Genomic DNA, 17,438 nt, shown 5'->3' with positions numbered 1-17,438 from the left:
CTGTTTCCAGAGCAAACAATGCGGATTGTTTAGATCATGCATATATAATACATGCTAACTTTATAGTCTTGTATATAAAAAGTTTGAAGTATTGTGGGAATACTCTTACACAATTTTCATCATTACCAGTATACATCAAAAGATCCATTTCTTTTAGTTTTGAAGTAATGAGTCCAATGTGTATACAACAAACTGGTCCTCCATCTAAACTCAGCATGTGCATTTGGTTGCCATGTGTTAGAGATGCTGCTTTGTGACTGCACATGTAGGGCAATGTCTGAGCCTCTAAGACTGCAAGGCACAGTTCAGCAAGTTGACTTTACTTGTTTATTCAAATTCAACTTGGAATTGTAAAACAGTTTTGATTAGCTTCTAATGTTTTGGGGATACTTTTGCATTTCAGTGCATGTGATGGAAACTTAGAAAAAGGCTCGTGGAATCCTTATCATTTGCTGTGTTGTCTTGATTTGGTCCCTGATTTCAGGCAGAAGTGTCTAGATCAGCAACCTGAATACTAAAATTGTTCAAGTGATTAAGGCTATGAAATAGCCTTTTAAATTCGTGAAATAATCTCTGCCTAATTATCCCAAAGAATAATTTAACCAGACCTGCTGTGATGCTAAGGCCACCAGACTGATTCCTGAATGTGCAGCCACTTGGACTGTAGATGAGAAGAGGACAAGGAAATTGGTTTGGATTTGGAATATGTTGTGTTCACTCAACCGCAAAACAGAATTAATTAAATAAATATATGTCTGTGAGAACCTTTTTCCCCACAAAAAAAAAAGTCATGAACACTTTGCTTAGGGAGTGCTGGGTAGACCCCTGCTTCAGCCTTGCTGCTTTGTTCACCTGTGGGTTTGTTTGTCACATTTTTTTGGTTTGTTTCACTTTATAACGTTTCTTGCTGAGAGGCTGTCATTACAAGCCTGACCTGAATACTGGAGTTATGAAGAAGAAAAAAGTCACCTTGATGAAGAATAGATAATGACAAAGACTTTATTCTCCTGTCCAGACCATCAGCTGAGTGGGACCTGCTATCAGCAGTAACTGAGCCTTGAATCGCACATTTTCAGTGCTGCAGGCGGGAGATGGTCTTGAGTTACAAAGCTAAGTCGCACATCAATTAAAGTCTGTGTGCACAGCAGCTGCATTCAGAAAGGTGGAGGAGATTTAATCTTCACCTTTCACCTTGGGTCAAAATACAAGGTTACCAAGAAAGACTGTTATTAAAATTGGATTGTTTCTGCCAGCTTAATGTTAAAAGTTTGCAGTTATTACCAAAGCACTTTATTACATGCTCTCTTTGTTAAGGAAAGTCGCAGTTAAATAGCAAGGAAGTAATAAAACAGTTGAAAGGAACAAATAAATATTTATGCCAGACTTCCAAAGTCTGTAGCAGTTTTTTCTCTTCTTGTTTAGAAATTAGAGTATTATTCTCTAGTGCATCTTATTGGTGAGTAGGTGGAATTATTATTGGTTGGGTATGTAGAAAGATTTCCAGGACCGAATGCTAAAGGTGAACTTAGGAAGAGTGGATATACAGTGGAAGCCTTTTTGTCTGTCTGTGTGTGTGTGTGTGAAAACATTCATTTAATAGTTAAATCTTATATGAAGCACCAGCTTTCTCAGCTCTTTCTCAGAAACCATATGTTCAAATTCGGCTTGCTGGAGTCTCTGGGCATCCTTTCGTTGTTTTTCAGAAGAAGCTGAATAAAACCCTAAAGGGAACGTTGCTGATCTGTGTTCCTATTATGTGCTAAAGATAAATAAGGTGTGATTGATCACATTGCTATCTCACTGCCTTTTAGATGTGGTCTGTGATTTGAATTTGAGGCCAAGAATCTTCCTATTCAAATAAGAAAATTCCTGTAGCCTTTGTGTCCATTTGCACTTTAAAGAAGAAAGATATTTTCTGTGTTTTTATAAGGCATACTTTCTAATGTTTTGTGGAGAAATATTTAACAACAATAATATATATGGATTTAGAGATGGGTGAAGGTCTGCTGCTGCTGAAGTCAATGGAATCTTTGTCACTAACTTGGAAAGCTGTGAATAAGCTGCCTGTGAACAAGGGGAACTCTCGCTGTCATTAATTTACAGAAATTTTGTCATTCCAGTTTTACGTCATTAACTTCAGGTAGAGCAAAGCTGTCATAACAGAACAGAAAAAGCAAGCTGTGCTGGTAGTGACTCTTTCTCTTTAAGGATTATGTTTGGAAAGACCGCTCAGCCAAGAGAGTTGAATTTAGAGAAGGAATTTTCTACTGATGTAGGAGCTAAATACACAGTTGGATGTGCCTGTGCTGGGCTCAGTGGCACTCGCACAGCAATGGTGCCCCTTTGAAAAGGGGATTCAAACAATGTCTTAATTCTCCGTAACAATGAGTGTATATTTCATGGCATGCATTGTTTGAGCTATAATTGAATTTGACTTTTTAATGTACTCCAGATATGTTAGACAACAGCTGAAAAAGTATGTGGAGCATGTTACAGTTTTTGCTCTAAAACACGTGTATTTTATTAATAATGTGGAAATGGTGCAGTCATCATAACAATTACATCCTGACACTTCACTTCCTTTTATTCAAAAACAATGCCTTTATTAAAATTGCAACCGCGTTTTTAAACAATTACCTTTGTCAAGGGTTTTAATGATACAGAAAGAAACTGAGATATGCATTAGAAACAGTTCTGTCCAGTAGTTGTAGGACTAGAATAAATTGTAGACAGCTTAGATCTCTGGTGTCATACAATGGTTTTCATTCAAAAAGACAAAAAATCTACTTGCATATATGATGATTAAATAAAGGTTAAAAATATAAATGGAATGTGGCTGTTAAAGTATTGTTTTGAGTCTGCTCAAAGCCTAAAATTGTAGCCAACTGAATCCAATTCAAGTGTCAGAAATCTGCAAAAGAATTGTCTGCAAAAGGGCAATGTAGCCTTTATGTGAAGAGTCCAACGGTAACTACCAGCGGCTGCATTGCCGTGCTTTTTGGGAGGAAAGAAGCATAATAATCAGAGATGTAGTACTAACTGAGGGGCAGACATGACCTGTGACTGACTTGTTTCAAAAGCAGGAGGCCTCAGAGACTCCTAGTGCAGCAAGGAATGGTGTAGAGGAAGAGCTATGCTGGGCCTTTGGACAGTTGATTTTTATGGTGTCCAGGATTCCATGGGAGCCTTCAGGTGGCTCCGTTGCACACTTCTGAATCAAATGTCTAGGTAAAGACCTCTGAGATGTGAAGAATCCTTCTAGCTTGCACTGCTGTCGCATATTTTCTAACAGCCTGTTTTCTAACAGGTTCCTTCATTATTTTGTCATGGAGCGAGAGAGTATTTTCAAAAAATTTAAGTGAGAAGACAAGCACTTTAAACATTGAATAACCAATGTTTTGAGTAAAAAACAATTTATAAAAATCTTAATGATTTAAAATGCTGAATATGTATTTCACTAATTAAAAGTAGTTCTTTTGGCTGTTGTCAACTCTTGATTGACAGAACAAATTTTCCTCATCAGCTGTTGGTACAGTGAGAGAAAATGCTTTTGTAGTTACTGTATAAGTCTCTCTACAAGCCTGTGTAGTGGGGAAAGAGAAAAGGGGGGGGAAGATAAAGGTGGGGGTAGGAGAAGGGGAAAGTACAGGGAAAGAGAAATTTGCCCTGCAGATCTGAAGTAAAATAAAAAGCAGTCACATTTTTTTTCCTAAAAGCCCACTTTCTGCCTATTCAGTACTGTTACACTCAACTTGCAAAACAGACTTGAAGAGACAGAAGTCTTGATTTTTTGCAGTAACCTCCACTCAGGAGTCCCTCGTGACCTCAGGGCTTTGGCACAGCTCTGCATTGCACCTCTTCATATGCTTCCTCTTGGCTTCGCACAGGTACTAGCATTGCTTGCATGCAACCTTGTACAGGGCTGTTACCTCAGTCACCTGAAATAATATTGGCAGTGCAGAGTATAAACACATCACTGTGTGCCACCTTTTTTTTTTTTTTATTAAACACAGATGTGGCTCTTGTTATCTATAGGTGCCTTACCTTCATTTGCTTGGGTACCAGTATCCTACAAAGAAATCTCTGTTGTACTGCATTAATGCATTGGGGGCAAAACAGCTGCAGCTTCAGTTGGAGGTTGCACAGATACAGGGCAGAGGTGTTCCTCCAGATCTGACCTCCTCAGGAATTGGGTCAAAAGGCTTGATATTTTTTTTTTTGTATGGGTATAAATTATGTTAAGCAGCTGACTTTGTAAGCCCGTAGCTAAACTGGTAATGCTTTGAAAATTCACCAGCAAAATCTTTAAGGCTTTTATAATTAGCATTTGAAAATGTCATCATTTCTTCCTGTTAATTCATTGAAGTAGGAAGCCAAGGGTATTACATTTGGGAATGTCAGAACAAGTACCAGAAATGTACGAAGGTGACACCCTTCTGGGCTCGGGAGGGATTTCTTCGGTATTTTGTTTTTGAAAGTCTCACCAACTGTAGTAAGTGTAGTTTACTTCTGATGAGAGCCTTAATAAAAATGGGACTAGTATAAATGGTGTTGTTATTCTTCATTGCAATTTTAATACAATTTTTTCAATTTTAATTAAATTTCTACAAGATTTGTCTGCTCAAAGACAGAACTTGTGCAAGAAGAATTTATGCAAGAAGAGGCTGATGTAGAGATTTTGGTAGCCCTGTATTCAGAGACGTTTCTTGGTCTAAGGGAAATGTAGTTACAGGCTTTTATTCCAAATCAGACAAATGAGAGCTCTGACCACCAGGCATTTAGCTGGGACGGCGTGGGTCTCTCCCAAGTTTTTGTTTTTAACATAAAACTTCAAAAGGCCTTGTTTTTCATCCCAGCAGGGAACAGGAAAAGGTTTTGCTTGAAAGCTGAAACAGTTTAATGGTACCGAAGCACCATTTCATATCCATATGTAATCCAGAATTGAGTTTGTCAGCGTAGTCTAAATTTCATCTTTGATCTCTAAAAGGGAAAGGCAGCCCATGAAAGTACTGCTGAACTAAAAGACCATAAATAGGCTTAAAATACCACATTCTGATAAAGGGTAACACTATATTTTGATGTTGCATATCTGACCAAATCCAGGGCCTGGTGAATTTAACGGGAAGACATACAGTGCAATAAAAAGTTTTGAAATTTGATTTCATTTTTCTCTAGCCCTTATTTGAATTTCTTTGCTGATTTTTAGTCCCATTGTCTCTTCCCAGAAACATGGCAGGGCAAATCACTTCTTGACAATCTCTAGAATGGTGCATAGATTTCTCTGAAGAGATCTTTGAAAAGATAATTTGATGCTGATGGCCTAGCTAATTCTTGTTTAGCAGTAGAATGGAGACAATCTCTGCCTCTCCCCACATCCTGGAGAAGGACAAGCCAACCACATTCCTTGCAGCACCTGCGGGGCAGCTTTGAGGACTCTCATCTTTTATAAAATCAACAAGAGCTCTGTGGATTGTAAGAACTGAGCATGCAGGGACCTGGAGCAGGAGAATGCTATACCACTAGAAAAGCTGTTACTGTTGAGACATTCTCAGCGTGAGTTTAAAAAAACCTGGTGTTCTCAAATGCCTCTCTCTGCTGATCCTTGAGACCTGTAGAAAGAGATGTGCCAGTAGGGAAAAGTTCACATATCTAGCATAGATCTGTCGCCAGTGGAATGTAAGGGAAATATAGCATAGGCATAGTTATCAAAAGAGCTGTAAAAACAATCACTGAACTTTCTACTGAGTCAGTGAGGAGAGATGGGGCTCTGGGTGACCTGAGATGGCTTAGCCATTTTCTGACTTTTACTCTGATTTTATTCATGGAAAACTTGTTTTTCTCTCTGTGAGCTACAAATAACCAGTCACCTAAAACATTAAGTAATGAAATTCAAATGTACTGAGTTAATCACTGGAAAAGTGCTTCATCTGGAAACTCCATGGGGGATCATGTTTCAGAACACAAATGTCCTTGTACAGTATGCATTTCCTCTTTGGTTCGTAGGTTTGTTCATGCAGTGATTTTGAGTAATATTGAATTACTGCCTGAAGCCATGCCTGACTATCTTTTTCATTAATTACCTTCCATAGCTTTGGGACAGATTAACTGATAAATATATGGATCCCTGGTGTAGTAACCTTTACCGTGTTCTTAGAATAACTGATAGGCATGTAATCTCAGAATCTGTGAATTTTTTTTTCTTTCTTCTCACAGATTACTACTATGTTCTTGCTATATGAGTAGCCTGTCCACACTGCTATATTGTGTTTGTTGTACGGTGCTGCTAACCCAGCAGCTGCAACACACTACGCCAGTCCAAAAGGGAGATAGGTATGACTTTGCAGACAATGGATTTGTTTCTTCTTTGTCTTTTTTTTTTTTAGTGTGTTATTAAAGATGGGAGAAATTTTGTAATCTGGGCAATGGATACTTCAGAGTCGATAAAGGAGAGCAAATCAAACAACCATTTTTCTGTGTTTCTTCTCGTTAGGTGTCTCAGAAGCTGGTTGTTCTGGAAAGGTGCTCACTTGTAACCCTTCCCATGTCAGACACCATTTTGTCAGACTGCCTCTCTGCTGCCATCAGAGGGAAAATGTAACAGGATATAGGTAGGAAGCTCAGCCTCTGCTGCCATACTACCAGCATTCATCTCTGATACAGTGAGTCAAAATAATAAAATAGGAGGCAATACTTTCAGAGCAGCCCTCACAGTTTCATATAATTAATGTGAGATAAAACAGTCTTTTTTACCAACAAAGGATCTCAGGTGAACAAAACTTTTCACTGCCATTTAATGGGTTTGATCTGAATTGGTTATCCCCTTATCTGATTCCCAATAATCTCAACGTCCTTATCATTTCTAGCATCTTTGTCTAGCATCTAGCATCTAGAGCTGTTCTCTAATAGTATCTTTTAACAATTTTTCTTGGTCTCTGTAATTGTAAGGATGATTTGGAACAATCACAAGAGAGAGCAGTTCAGGTGATGCTAAAAAGAGGAAGAGACTAAGAATTGATTAATATTTAATTCCTCTGATAAAGCTGTGCTTGAACAAGTTGCAGGTTACAATTGCTGAATCCAAGAAGGTAATTATGCAAATATGAACATGGAACAGTAATTTCTAGGACAAGATTCATGAATGAGTTTAAAAGATCTTGAATTTCAAGGATAAAATTTTGAATGCATTTGGTATTGATCCATTAAAAATTGTTTTTGAGCTCTCAACCATAACAGATTAGTTCTAGATCTAAGCTTTTTTTCTTGTTATTTTTTCTATTTTCCCACGTAATCAAATAATCTTTTTCTGACACTCTGATATAGTTTAATATGTTTCTGTAAGGTTGACTGGAAAAAAAGGGCACTACTCAAGTCAGAAAACACTGAAGATGCATTCTTAATAAATGTGTGGATACAAAGCTATATGAGAAGAATAGGGAAAAGCCAGTTAAACCGTCAAAGCTTTAAATATGAAAGAGAACCATGAGGAGGGTAGAGCAATCAGAGTCTTTTTGATTTGTTAATCAGATTTGACAGTGATACAGAATTTCCTTCAATAAAAAGTATGTAGAAAAATGCCAACTGACTATATATGTCCAAAATCTGTAAGAGTAATGTTGCTAGTCTACAGTTGCTTAGGGTGTAGAGAGCTTTTATTTGCATGACCAAACAAGCAAATCAGTTTTATGGCAACCCCTATCCTCTTGAGCCTGAACACTCCTATTGCTAAGCATCCATATAATTTATGCCTATAGAACTACAATTCCTCAGAGTAATTTTTCTTCCATCTGTTCAGCTTGAATGGAGAACATTTGTTAAACAGTGTTTGGAGGGATGTTGGCAGTAAAATACCCTGATGTAAAAATACCCACACTGATGTTAGGCTAGTTAACTGGTCGTTGCAGGCACAAAGCTGACATTGTTATGTTACAGGGAGCTAGAAGAAGTACGTATAAATGAAAAAATTATCTTCTTTTCTTATAAACTTGAATATTATTTCCCATTGTTCTTCTAAAAAGATTTAGATAAGTAACTAAATACCCACTTAGAATAATTGAAAGTAATTGAGGTCCACCTGCGTATTGTGTAAAGTTAGACTAAGTCAAGTCCTGGCAGTCTAATACTTTTTCAATTCAAGAAGCCAGAGCCATGTAAATATTGAGAGTGATTACGTCTCCTCATCTTCTTCTTCCATTTCTTTACTTTCCAATGTTAACTGTTACAAAAAAAGAGTCAACTTGAGTTTCAGAATGTCTGCCAGAAAGCTTTTGGGATTCCCTTGGGGATTGAATTTTTCATTCTTCAGCAAGCAATGTCTGTCTTCAGAAATGCAATAGAAAAACAGTATTTTTCTTTTTCATGTAATATCAGTGTCCAAGCTAAGCAGAACTCATTTTTTTTATTTTATTTTCAAGCCTGAATAGCATCTTGTGTTGATGCTAGTATGTGCCTTTTTTAAAGCTTCATTTGTTATTATTAAGCAGCTGCTAACGTGTACACAAGTTCTTTTTCTTTTCTGGGTTAAAATAATGGCTTTTAACTTATCCGAAAGTTTCACTGCTATTGTGCTTGTTGGGCTACACTACCAGCAGTGAAAGAACACTACTGAATGCAGCAAATGTTTGATTTATTTCTAAGCCTTTCTAAACTGTAACTCATCTGCATTTCTTTCCAGCCTTCTCTTTTTCGTTACTGGTAAAAAATTAAATAATTACCAAGTTATCTGTGATTTTTGTTGAGTTCAGTAACAAAGGAGTTTTATGTGTCCAGCAGTGACTTTACGTATAAAACTCAAATGTTTTTCAAACATTTGGTTTTCAAAAGTGAGGTTGGTTGAGCATATTTAAGGAGTTTTGATTTCTCAAGGAAGTACTGTACTTTTGCAGGAATTACACAACACTGTTCCTTCCAAGGTAGGTGAAGCTGAAATCTGATTTTTGATTATCTGTATGCAGCAAATGTGCACATTTCCCTTTCCCTCTATCATCCCAGTTCTGTATTTCCAAGACCACAAAGATTTTGCTAATGTTAAAAAACATAAAAATTGTAAAAGTAAAGGAGAAGAAATATTTTTAAGCAATGTGCATACAAAGTTTGAAGAGCAGTGAAGTGTGCATACAAAGAAAGAGTGCAAAAAGTGACTTGAAGAGCTGAAACTGTTTGCCGTCTCTGTTATTGTACAGCTCGTGTTCTGCAAAATCACTACTACCAACTATGATTGAATTGCTAAGACTACTCCTTTAACTTTACAGGATGTGTAAGTCTTGTGATCTTCTTTAGACTCTCATAGGAAAACTTAAGAAGCCAGTAGTATTTATAAATTATTCCTTATGGCTTTCAAGATTTTTTTTTTTAACCTTCTTTCCTTTTTTAACTTGAGTTCAGGTTGATATGTAATTGACAAATAATGATGATATTTGCTTAATAACCCATAGCACACACCCAAGGAAATGCACAAATCTATTTTAGGGTTGAACTATATGGTTCTCCTTTACCTGGCACCATTTGAAGTGTAGATCAGGAGACTTCTGCCAACCTAAAGTCAAAAAGTGGGTTGTCCTGTCTGGCATTATTTAGAATCACTGTAGGATCGCACAGAGCTATGTACAAGCAATTTGTTCTCCAGCTGGTAGGCAGTTTTTTCAAACAGAGAGCAATTCTCAGTGTTTCCTCTCTTCCCTGTGATCTGTTCAGAAAATTATTCCGTTTTACTCTGTAGATTTTTGTTCCATACACTTTAATGCACTTTGCTGTCCTGCCTGAATGTCTTCTGTAGCATGGTGAAGTCCACTTTTTTTTTTTCTTTTCATCTAGGTATCTGCTCTGGAATGAATGTGTGTTCTTATGCCTGATTTGTATTTACATTGGAGAATAGAAGGGTGAAAGAAACACGCCTTATGCTGGAGCTAAAGTTGATTTGTTTATGAAACAAACTCCCTCAAGAAACAAAGTTTATTAAGCAAACTCTGAAGAAGCTTTGTTTCTTGCAGGCTGAAGAAGGTGGTAGGGAAAAATATTACACCAGCTGCAGATCTCTTAGGGATGCCTGGCTCTTGAAGGCATGTGCATGTATGTGTTTCAGGGACATAGGTGAAAAAGCCCTACTGACAGAATATACTGCAGGAGAAGGGGAAAAAGGAACCTCCTGAATAGAGGTGTTATTTGTCAAAGGATCTCCACATTGCTACTGAACCAACTCTAATTCTTTTGGTCACCTAAGGAATTTAAAACTTCCTGGGTCCTTTCACGTTCCCTGCTGAAATCCTGCACTTTGTTTTTGCTCTGTAGAACATTTTAATAAGCATTAAGAGAGCAAAATAACATGCCTTAGATCTGTCCTTAGTTTGAAAACTACTTTAAGTGTCAGAAACACAAGTAGACTTAAATAATTTTAGCTTTGATATGTTGCAGCATCAGGAACACATTGTGATGGGTAATGATTTTTTTTTAATTGCTAAAGTGATGCTTTTTTGTTTTTGTTTTTAAATTAACATAGCAAGATCTAGCCAATTTTGGGATAGCTTGTCATTCAAAGTTGTAAAAAGTAATACAGTTCTGTAACAGTGCCTGTGTTGCAAAATGTTCCTGAGGTGGGTTAAAATATGGAGGTTAACTAGATATCAAAACTACTAGAATTATACATGTATAAAATGCATTTAGGCATACTAAATCTCATTCTACCCATCCCCTTGGCCATTTTAGAAATTGTTTTGAGGAGCTGGCTTAGCAAATGCCAACTATTGTGAACATAGATGAGGACACCAATTCAGTCCTGTGTGCCCAGGCTGAAGCTGTACCACTTGTGTTTGTTCCTCCCCAGATTTTATAACCTCAGGACAGTGCTGCAGCAAGTGAGCTGACTGGGTGATTTAAACACAATTTTCTCCCCTTCGATCCTCTGCAGATTTTGTTTCACAGTAGAGGGCAGTGTGCAGTTGGAGTTCATCCTCTCGAGAAGTGCTGTGTTAACTTGATTTCTTATAGGCAGAAGGATTCCAGGGCGCACTTCAAACTTACAATTTTAGCTCCACTCTATGCTTATGCCTAATTAAGGTAGTTCTATTTTACTTAAGCTCTTGCTTTAGTTTGCATTGGATTTTTTTTCCCTTTGTCTGCTCCGCTGCCATGCCTTTTTAAATAGCGGCAGCGTTCCATCCCAGATATGGCTATATTTTAGTGGTCAGCAAGTACATTGCTATACTGAGTATTTAGTTAAATGCCTTGTAGATCTTTCTGTCTAAAAAGAGCTCCATTGAGACTAAGAGGATATTATTATTCATAATGTGGTGACTAGTTTCACACATGGCTGAAGCAAAATAAATCATCACTGTTTTTAACAAAACAGTGAGTAGACCTCTTGTTGACCACAGCATATTTGTGGTCAACAAAGAAAGAGTCTTTTATAGCTATTAATATGCTGCCAAGGTGCTTTAGCTGAGATTTTTGCCTTAAGGGAGGTGGGCTTCCACCACTACATATTCATGCTTCTCTGCTAAGCCTGTTTCTAGAGCCCCACTCTTACAGAAGGACTTGATACAAAATCCGGTCCTGAAAAGAGAAAGCGATCATTGAAATAATTGATACAGTTAAATATTGCCTAAATGCTGAATCTGACAAGAAAATGAACAATGCTTTTTAGTGTTTAGGCAGTAATTTTTAGTTTTGAGTGGTCCTAAGCAAAACAACAGACATATCGGCACTTCTGTGATGCACACCAGCATAAAGCCCATTTATCTTGAAGGTTTTAAGCAGGCCTGAAGGATACCAAAGCATCACACTGATCCTCTAGTTGTTCATGCTTCTGGTTCTTTGTAGTTAAACTGGAGTTCAAACATTAATTATAATTGATCTGTTTATTACTCAGACAAGGGAATGAAGTTGTTTGGGAATGCTGTCATCTTCTGATTAAGCACCCATACAATGCTATATGACTTCTGTGAACTGACTGGGGGCAGAACAGAGCAATTTCCTACATGGAAAGTCCTGCTGAACAGACACTGGTGGCAGCCAACACTGGTTCGTAAATGCTCCCTCTCATCACTTTTCAGAAGTTAATTTGAACTTTTCAGCTTGTGTACAGACATCTACCCAACTGAAAAACCCACCAGAAACTCTTAATTCCTACTTCCAAAAAGCAGGAAGTTGGATCACATCAATATGCTGCTTAAATAATGCAGAAGAAATGTAGTTTGTGATGGGAATGGCGAGAGGAAAAGATCTGAAGCAGTATAAAAAGAATCATGGGTTGTGAGAAAGTATAAAATAGGAAAGCCCTTCTACATGGCATATGGTTATGTAAACTGAAAGCAGAACTTTTACTCAAAAGGCTTACATTTGACTTGTTTCTTTAACATTTACAAAAGGCCCTACTCTGATCTCAACCAACTGTAAAAAATAGCCAGCTCCACTGGACTTGGCGAAAGCTCCGTGAACTTCAGGGAGGGAAATCTTGTGTGAAATAAGAAGCAGTGTCATCTTTGTGAATTTATCTAAACCTTGTTGTAGCTCTCCAGATGAACTTTGAGTGTTGCATATTTGCAAACATTAAAAATGCAGATAGTTTATTGAAGACATTTCTCAGCCTCTGGTACGTTAATAAATAAACTTAGATTGCATCTGTGTGGCATACAGAGTACACTCCCAGTGTTTACATCACTCCACAGAGGGAAATAAGTGATCTCTGCTATCTCTAAACCACACTAAAAACATCTATTGTCTGATTTTAAAAAATGCCTTAAAATATTCATGTCTGACTAAAGGTTTTATTCAACCTGCTGTGTGCTGAAAGTGGAATAACTGTACTCACATAGAGAGACTTTATGACTGGAAAATGAGATTCAAGATTTGGAATCTGTATGTGTGAATTGAGATCAAGTTTACTATGTTATTTACAAGGATAAATTGCTCTAAAATTATCTTGAGGGGGAAAAAAAGAACAGCAAACAAACAAACAAAAAAAAACCACGCTTGTGAGCCAAAGCATATCTACATAAGCAGATACAGGTAAAGCCGAGCCTATGCTCTGTTCTGCCTATGCTATGGGCTGGCCACATAGGAGCCAGTTCATAAATGACACGACTGAATCAGCATCTCTATGAAGTGATATCCAGATAGCATACACTATTTCCATTTAGGACATCTGTAGCTTACAGAACAGTTTTCAATAGGAAATGGTTTCTTTCTGGATAAATGCATGTGTAGAAATACAATTTAGAAAACTTCATGTAGCAACTGTGTCCTGAGCCAAAAAATATGTCTCGTTGCCCAGCTGTTACACATGAGGGCTCCTGGCAATTCTCTGGAGAAATATGAACAGGAATTATTGGTCTCAGAAATGAAATTCAGCTGAAGAGATTAGATCTTAACTAATGTGATTTTCTGTCATCTGTGGTAAACAGCCACGGTCCACAAATTGAGCTTCTTTTAAGGCACTTGGCAAACAGTTTTTCTAAGTAAGGCCTAGAAACTGTTTTCCCGAAGTTTCCTGGAATTCTGTCTATGCCTTTAGCTACTGTAATACCCACCATCTTATTCATCATCTTGGGGCTTTTTCTTTTCCACACTGGTGCTAAATATGGACTGTTAAAGAGGTCTTCATTGGTTCCTGCTGAAGCAGTTCTGTTGGTTGCCGTGGATCAGAAATTTTGAATGGCAGGTGCAGGAAAGCAGGTGACATTTTATAATGCTTTCCTGTGGGAAAAATTTTCTCTTTTGCTATTTCAGTGCCAACTTTGTGCAAATGTCATTAGTTTTGTGATACAAAAATGAGAAATCTTGATGAGTTTCCATGCGATCAGGCACAAACATCAGTTTGTGGCTTTGTCTATCATTCTGCCTTCTTCTGTATTAAAGCGGGACGTTTCTGTGCTTTTGTAGAAGCTGCTGCACTTTTTCCCTGGACAAGAATGATGGTTTCTCAGAGAGAGTGCAGAAGTCATCTTTGGAGTCTGGATGCTGTTTCTGCTTCAGAGTCTCTCTGCCATAAAAGAAGCATCCACACAGCCTTCTTCCTCTGCTGCTGCCCGTGAGATGAAGGTATTGCTTTTGTTTTACGCGCATTCTGTGGATGAAAGACATTTTAAATGTCAAAGTGTGGAAGTTTGTAATGACCCAGTAAATATTCAACAGGATTTCACTTCTTGTGCCTACTTCCAAGTGTTAAAATCTTAGAAATATACATTAATACTTTCAGAGGAAAAATACTACTGGAAGTCTCTGAGTTATGAGCAGAAACTTGCTCAACTGCAAGTACCTTGGGAGGGTCATTCAGCTGAGCTGAGAAACTTCAGAAGTCTGCCAAACTTGTTCCCATGTGTGACAGTTCAGCTCTTCCTCAGACAGCAGAGCTCCCTAGTAATGGCACCAAACATCACCTTCCTTCTCTTCCTCTGCAGAGCAGAGCATACCATGCTGCCAGTGCCTTCGGCTTTATAACGTGAAAAGCAATGCTAGCCACTGAGGCACTTGCATTTTATCAATAAGAGCAGGGTGAGAAGCCATGCTAGGATATAACAAACCTGACCTTTCTGTTCATAGGTACCAGGCTGCTCAAGCCAGTCACAGATATTTTAGCTGGTATTTTGTCTAGGCCAAGCCGTTCTTGAGAAGTAAAGCTTGTTTATAAAACCTCCACTAAAAGCAGGTGTTGCAGACATCCCATTAGTAACCTTTGACTTACCTTCCCCTTTGAAACTTTTCATCCCAAAGGACTGACGTTTCAAAGCCTTTATTCTTCTTTTTTTTTTTTTTTGTCCCTCCACGTTTGCATATTGTAAACATTTTTCTTCTCTGCTCTGATGGAACAGAGCCAAAAATCTGCACAATGGGGGAACTAGATGTTAATGAGCAGAGATTGTGGGAAAATGTGTACGGGGCTGCCCTGCCTGACCTGCATGATAATGCTACATTTAGCACATTCTTTTCCATTGGGGTAGCAGGCCTTGAAATGGTAGCAAACAACACATATTGTGAAGGTTTGTTTTAAAGAAAACTACTTTCTTCAGAGAGTGGAAATAACAAATTATTTATTGTATACAGTTGGCAGACTGACAGCTGGCCCTGGAAATATTTATGCACAAACAGAGGTGTGAAAATATATATTCATGTTTTCAGTAAAATCACTTTACATGAAAGCTTAAATGTTCTAAAACACTGGTATCGCATACAGACTCATGCTGAATTGAGAAAGTTTACAATGACTGTGGTATTTAGGAACTGATGAAGAAAAAATGGCTATTGGGTCCGTTAGGACAAAACATATTCAAGCACTTTGGCATCTTCTAAATAGTTTTTTACTCCAGCTGTGCTCATGGCCCCTTTTTAATGTGTTTATGTCAGTGGAGTTTTGTTTGTACAAAACGCTCCTGAAAAATTAATTTTGGCTCCTCTGAGTCAAGTTTCATTTAATCATAAAACAAAATTTATGTCTCAAGCATATGAAAATCGTTAGGGGCAAAAGGATTCTGAGAACATAAACAACACCATGTGACTTAGACACCCAATTGCACAGCTTGAATCTATCAAGTGGTGAACATACTAAAATACTAAAGAGAACACTTACAGTCAGCATTTGGTGTGCAGTGAGTAGGGAGAAATTTGTTTGCACAAAACTGACTAACAAAGAGAAGTACTGAAGGGCTTCATAACAAAAGGCTGTAGATAATTTCTGAGCAGAGAAAGGGTTTTAAATCCATTGAACAAGCTATTCCTTGCAAACTTTTTATCCAGCTATCTTTTAATTATATTTTGTATGTCCAACTCTACTCTTCCAGTTAGGGAAATAGTACTTTATGTAGTAAAAATTGCATGCAAATGTGAACTGTTTACAAATGACATTCCAAATTCTCATCAGGAAATGCTTATTACTTCATAATCAAAGATTCCTAAAGAGGTTTTCCATGGGGAAAGAGACTTCCTCTAATTACCTTAAAGTCAACACTTATGGAGTGGATATGGGCTCAGAGCCATGTTTTGCAAAGGACAAAGCAAACTTCTTAGTGGAACATCTGCTAGGTAAGGATGACATACCTTAGAATAGATTTACTGATTAATTCAACCTTGATCCCAAAACTACTTCTATCCTAAAATTACTGTCTTAGTTGTGCTGCATGTCTTCAGGAACAGCTTCAAACTCTAGCTAATACCAGAAGTTCAGACAATATGCTTTGAAGCTACTCAAATCCACTTACATTTTTCATAGTAAAAGAATGCAAAAACATCTATTCCCTTTTCAGGGATCTTTAAAATGGTGTGAGACACGTGTGACCAGCTGACTCCCTGCCAATTATTGGATGGATTTATTTTCTCCACAAATAATGTGTTTGTGCCATGAGCAGCCAGTGACTCCAGCTACAGTTCCCTCGGAGCTGCTCAGAGCAGCTAAAAGAGTGATAGCTGTTCGGTATGTTCCGAAGGCTATGAACTAGTTGGATATCCATGTGGGTATATCCACACTCTCATAACCATTAGGAGATCCTCTTGGATTTCAGGAGATTACTTGGGTGGGATGACCTTGCAGTTTGTTCTGGAGAAATCTTTATGATCTACATGGATATCTGTTACCAAGCTGGGTACAGTTAGTTCCTGTTTTTCACTCTCCTTCCTCATCTATCATTTCAGTTCTAGGTTTCCAATGTCCCCTACTACTTAGTACAGCAACTACACAACATCTCTGCATTGTCAGATATTTCTGGATAATGATTTAAATCAAACCTTGAGATACTTTCAAGACAAGCGCCAACTTGGTGACAGTGTCCATCCTTTCTTGGTTAAACTTTGGCTTGTCTGCCATTCTCATGGAGCTTTCATTTTATCATGTGCCTTCTGTTTATTTGTCTTCCTCTTCATTAGACTCAGGGGATGTTGTGGTCTATGCTTTGGAAACTGCCCCAAGTGAAAAAGTCAGGGAGTTGCAATGTGGCTGGGAAAAAAGAAAGCAGAAACAGAGTGTCTGTAGTGGAAGAAGGAAGAGAACCCAGGAAAGTTACTTGTTCTGTTCATTCTTCAGTACTTGTTGGGTTCTAACTACCATGTGACTTTGATTTCAGTTTATTAGCTGAAATTCTGAAACACAAAGACCATCACATCACAGCTCATAAATGGTGATTATGCCCCTGCTGTTGATGAGAGCTCCCACTGAATACTGGACTTACATTCTTCAAGCTTTGCTTTCAAAGCCTTGCAGAAAAAAAGGAAAAAAAAAATAAAATATATATAGTTCTATCTGCATAAGTCAGTTCTTTTAGCTTCACTGTTTATATATTCTTGTACTTGTTTGTATTTACTTGTATGTAAATGCTGTAAGAGATTGCATCAAGGTCAGATAATGCACACTGGCCTGGGCTGCTTCTACTTAATGCTGACTTCCCTTTCAGCAATTACCATCAGTTGGACTAAGTGTTTCAGGGGAATAGGATCAGATCTTAGTCTTTCCTGCACTGACT

The 17,438-nt window shown here is 37.8% G+C and overlaps 1 long non-coding RNA gene across 6 annotated transcripts in view; it reads left to right on the top strand.

Moving 5' to 3' along the window:
- Positions 1-17,438, top strand: part of LOC125688616 (uncharacterized) — a 449,093-nt gene that overhangs the window by 305,958 nt on the left and 125,697 nt on the right. For all 6 annotated transcript variants that reach the window (XR_007374813.1, XR_007374812.1, XR_007374809.1 and 3 more), the window contains one exon: positions 13,873-14,031. This is a non-coding gene — a long non-coding RNA (uncharacterized LOC125688616). The remainder of the gene's footprint in view (positions 1-13,872; positions 14,032-17,438) is intronic.

The sequence above is a fragment of the Lagopus muta genome, chromosome 2 (assembly GCF_023343835.1).
Source record: "Lagopus muta isolate bLagMut1 chromosome 2, bLagMut1 primary, whole genome shotgun sequence".
NCBI classification, from domain to species: Eukaryota; Metazoa; Chordata; class Aves; order Galliformes; family Phasianidae; genus Lagopus; species Lagopus muta.
Note: the sequence above shows the minus strand (reverse complement) of the source record. Positions and strands in the feature narration are given on the sequence as shown.